Consider the following 5,529-nt stretch of genomic DNA (forward strand, 5'->3'; position numbering starts at 1 on the left):
GAAGGCAGAACTCTAAAGCCACTCTGTCCACTATCACAGAACATATGCTGAAGAGCAAATGTGGAGCTAAGAGGCAATAAATTGATAATCTAGGAGATTTACTCTCCTAGATTCTAATCCTAGCATTATCTTCTGGTATTATAAAGAATTTTGTAGTTGTTCATTCTGTAAGAACAATTTCTCTAACAATTAAAAAAAAAAAAGCCTATCAAAAGGACAACTTACATCTCTTGAAGGAGGTGTCAAAAGGGACACAATTTTTTAAATGTGCTTCATTCACCCATATTCATCAAAGTACCTAAAGCAATAGATGTAGATTGAGGCCTATTTAAGAGCACGGGTAAGTTTTGTATCTGTCCATCTCTCTGCCTAGCTCTGCCTCTGTAGACCTGTGTCTCTTGGTATGTCCCCACGTGAATACCTTTCTGTCTCCGTGTGTGTGCTTTTCTCTAAACCTCCACAGCTATCATCTTCCTGTTCTTTTATTCCCATAATGATTTCAATTATATTCTTTATATTTTTTGTGAGGCAAGGGAAAGTGATAGGATAAAGTGGGAATGAATAAAGAACTAGAAGAGAAGACCTATGAGTAAAGTCAAGACTGTTTTTCATTTGGGAAAAAAATTAAGAATTTCACCTCATTCAAGCTAAAAAGGGGGATATCTAATGGAAGACTTTGCAATATGTTTAAATATGTATAATAGTAAAAGAGAGCTACATATTTTCCTTCTTTAATTTGAACAGAATATAAGTATTGACTTGGTTTTGTGGTAACAGGAACTGAGTGGGCTGAGTTCTTCAAGAAACAACTCAACAGAGGGCTCATAGATACTCAAGTAAGAACTTAAAAACATTAATCTTCCTGACAAAAGAAAAAACAGAATTCAGTTCCATCTACTATGAAATGGTTTGGGAGCAAACGTATTAAAAAGCAGGAAGATAGTCTCATATCCCTTCCAGGAACTAGGATTCCGTGCAAGAAGAGAGGTAGAAAATGAACTTTAGCTTATATAAAGATATATTTTCCAAATTTACTCAAAAGGTTTAAAAATGAGTTTAATAATAAACTCAGTTTAATAATGCATCACTGAATGTGTTTTGATGTTATTTAAAACTCTAAGGAAACTTCCCCGAATCAAGGAATAATTGTTTAATTTAAAATCCTGAATAGACATATATCTTCACATTGAGAATGCAAAGCCTTTTCTTCCTTCTCTTTTTCTCTTAAAAAAATAAAAATAAAAAGTATTCCCTGACCTTTTCTACAAATCTTACTGAACAATAAATTTTGAAGCTGATACAACAAGATTTAAGGACAAATTGTAAGGCCTTCTTGCGAATGTCAGTTAAAAGTTTACTAAGGAATAATGTGCTTAGGAATAAGGAACTAAGGAAATATTTCAAGATGTGTTTAGTATGCCTCCACAGGTAGAAGAGAGAGTAGCATCCTTAGGAGGTACAGCAGGAAATACGTGTGTTCATCATTACTATGGGTACTTAAATATGCACATTGGCATGGCCTACTGAGAAGGTATATGATATACCCGCTAACAAAAGTAGAACCTCAGTTCTTAAATCAAATTGATCAGAAATTAGTGGAAGGACTCCCGTCCAGAGTGCATTAATACAAATGTGCATGACACATGAATACAAATTAGCAATAAAATGACAACCCAATGTGTAAAACTTGGCAAAAGAATTAAACAGACATTTTACAAAGAATGATATATGAATAGTCAATAAGCACATGAAAAGGTGATGGACATCTTTAAATTGTCAGGGAATACAAATTTAAATCATAATACATTCCATTACTCACTCACTAGAGTGACTAAAATCAAGTACTGGTGAGTATGTGGGGCGAGTGGAATTCTTATGTGTTGCTAGTGAGTATGTATCTCACTTTGGAGAACTGTTTGGTAGGTTTTTACAAAATTAAAAATATTTACCCTATGACCTAGCAATTTTACTTTTAGGCAGTTACTTTAGAGAAATGAAAATACATCTTCACAAAAAGATTTGCACAAGAATGTTCATATCAGCTTGAATCATTATAGTCAAAAAACTGAAAACAACCCAAATTTCTATCAACAAGTTAACAACCAAATGTAGTACATTAATACAATATAAGACTATCCATCAACATAATGAACTACTGATGCATGTTACAACATTGATGAAAACCAACATATTAAGCAGAAGAAATTACAAAAACACATACTGTATGATCCCATTTATATCAACTTCTAAAACAGGCGAAACTAACCTATAATGGTAGAAATGAGAAAGTGGTTGCCAGGGGAGAGAGGGAAGGTAACTGCTTGCTATTGAACAAAAAAGAACTTTCTGGGATGATAGAAATACTCTATCTTGCTTTGAGTGGTGGTTTCATAGGTATATGAAATTGTCAAAATTCATCAAAATAAATATTTAAGATCTGTGCATTACACTGATTATTAATTATACCTCAATTTTAAAAAATAGGAAGGAAAAGTGAAAAACAAGGGCAAACTAGTTATTTGATATTGATTAAACAGGTAACTGGTTTTAATCATTCATTTAATTATTAGAGATGCTGAAGATAGAAAGTCCCAGGGATCTTTGTCATAGCTAGGTTATAGGCTAAGCTTCTGTAACAAATAAATTTTTAAAAATACAGGGTCTAGGTCAAGATGGTGACATAGGAGCCTCCTGAACTCACCTCCTCCCACAGACACTGAATCTACAGCCACATATAGAACAACTCCCTCTGAAAACGATCCAGAAACTAGCTGAGCTACTTCTATGTATCAGGTAAGTGAGAAAAAACACACACGCACACACACATCCCATAATGGGTAGGAGAGGCCAAGACGCAATCCCGCCAAACCCCACCGGGGGCAGAGCAACGCACAGGTGGGAAAGAACTCCCAGCTCCCAGTTTCTTCCTGAGAACCAAAGGGATTGGGACACATTCGGTGCCCCAACTTTTAAGGCTTACACCTGAGAGATGAGCCCCTAAAACATCTAGTTCTGAAAGCCAATGGAGTTTCACCCACAAAATCCACAAAACTACAGCGAACTAAAAAACAGTTCTTAACCGGCTCACAGACTCACTGTAGCTAGCCCCCCAGGGCACAGCACAGAGGCAGTGGACAGAAAAGCCCAGTCTTTTTGTGAAACAGGCCTATTTGCAGATCTTAAAAGCTGTGGCCTGAGGGTCAGCTTTCTACTTTAACACACATGTAGGGTGACTGCAATCCTCTCCAGAGGACGGAGAGGCCAATAGGTACCATCTTTGTGCCCTCCCTTTGCCCCAGCCCAGGTTGCCAGTGTCTCCACGAAAGAAGCTTAAGAAGAAGTCTGGCAGCCCAGCTTTTGTGGCTGCTACCCAGAGGACACATCCCTTGATAGCCTGGCTCTGGGGGGCAGCAGGACTTGTGTTCACAAGTTCAGGCAATCACCCTAGAGCTCAGCACAAAGGGAGCAGACAGAAATGCTCATCTCCCAGTCTTCCCTAGAAAGAGGTATATTTGCAAACTTTAAAAGCTGTTGCCTGAGGGTCCAGCTTCCAATGGGCCTGCATCTAGGTACTGAGATTCTTCTCTTTGAGACACTGCCAAGTCTTGGCACATCTTCAACTACTGGGAGCCACTAAGAACAAATAAAGCTGCTTGGACAATCACAAAAGTTTGAGAGACAACCAAGAGCTAAGGCAGGGTTGAACAATGAGTTTTATCTCCTACATGAGGCCAGTCCTTTACAACTAGGAGAGGTACCTGTTTTATCTAATCCACAGAAAACAACACAGAGTTAAGAAAATAAACAAAGGACTATGTTCTAAAGAAAAGAAAAAAATAAAACCCTAGAAAAAGACTGGAGATAAAATGGAGATAAGTGATTTACCTGATAAAGAGGTCAAAATAATGGTCAAAAATATGCTTCTGATATCAGAGAACAATACATAAATAAAGAGGAAGGATCTAAGCATACCACTACAGAAAATTATCAAAAGAAAGAGCAAGAGAAGAAAAATACAGAATTACAAAACAGCCAGAAAACAATGAACAAAATGGCAATAACAATAACAAAATGGCAATGGAACTACATCAAACTAAAAATCTTCTGTACAGCAAAGGAAACCATTAAAAAAATGAAAAGTGCTCTTTTTCCATCTGGAACTATGGAGGGTACAGAAGAGAAGAAGAAGGTGTCTTCTGTACCAGAAACCCTTAAAAAAAAGTGAAGGAATTTCTCAGTGCTGAAGATCAAGCACCTGAGAAAGAAGTTTGCCCAAAAGAGCTTTGAAAGGCAAGGAGGACATTTATCTATGAAAAAGCTAGGCACTATCACAAAGAATATAGGCAGATGTACAGAACGGAGATTTGGATAGCTAGCATGGAAGAAAAGCTGGCAACTTCTGCATACCTGTGGAACCCAAATTAGCATTTGTCGTCAGGATCAGAGGCATTGATGATGTGAGCCCCAAGGTCCAAAAGGTGCTGCAGCTTCTTCGCCTCTGCCAGATCTTTAATGGCACCTTTGTTAAGCTCAACAAAGCCTTGATTAACATGCTGAAGATCCTGGAGCCGTACATTGCATGGGGATACCCAAACCTGAAGTCAATCAATAAATTGATCTACAAGCGTGGTTATAGCAAAATCAATAAAAAGCGAATTGCCTTGACAGATAACAAATTGATTGCTCATTTTCTTGGTAAATATGGCATGGAAGATCTGATTCATGAGATCTCCACTGTTGGAAAACGCTTCAAAGAAGCAAATAATTTCCTGTGGCCCTTCAAATTGTCTTCTCCATGGGGTGGAATGAAGAAAAAGACCACCCATTGCATAGAAGGTGGAGATGCTGGCAACAGGGAAGACCAGATCAACAGACTTATTAGAAGGATGAACTAAGATATTGACCATAGTTATTTTTGTAATCTGGTCAGTTATTAAATGGTGCCTGTTTCAAACTGAAAAAAAAAAAATGAATAGCAACCTACAGAATGGGGGAAAAATATCTGCAAACCACATAGCTGATAAGGGTTAATATAAAAAAAATATAAAGAACTCATACGACTCAATAGCAAAAAAAAAAAAAAGCAAGCTAACCGATTAAAAATTGGCAAAGGAAACTGAATAGAAATTTTTCCAAAGAAGACATACAAGTAGTGAACATCTAGATACATGAAAAGATGCTCAACACCACCAATCATCAGGGAAATGCAAATGAAAACCACAATGAAATATCACCTCACACCTATTAGAATGGCTATTATAAAAAAAAGACAAGAAAGAGAGTTCCACAGGAAGTTAAAAATAGAAGTAGCATATGATCCTGCAATTCCACTTCTGGATAGTTATGCAAAGGAAACAAAATCACTATCTTGAAAAGATACCAGCACCCCAAAACTCATTGCAGCATTATTTACATTAGCCAAGAAATGGAAACAACCTAAGTGTCTGTCCATCAATAGAAGAATGAGTGAATGGGGTGGGTAAAATGGGTAAACGTGTTCAAAAGGTACAAACTTCTAATTATAAGACA

At 37.1% G+C, this 5,529-nt stretch overlaps 1 pseudogene; it reads left to right on the top strand.

Annotated features, from left to right (window-relative positions):
* Positions 1-396: 396 nt before the first annotated feature.
* LOC120588235 (60S ribosomal protein L7-like) lies at positions 397-5,001 on the top strand (annotated as a pseudogene).
* The last annotated feature ends 528 nt before the right edge of the window (positions 5,002-5,529 follow it).

This window comes from Pteropus medius, unplaced genomic scaffold (genome assembly GCF_902729225.1).
Source record: "Pteropus medius unplaced genomic scaffold, Ma_sr-lr_union100, whole genome shotgun sequence".
NCBI classification, from domain to species: Eukaryota; Metazoa; Chordata; class Mammalia; order Chiroptera; family Pteropodidae; genus Pteropus; species Pteropus medius.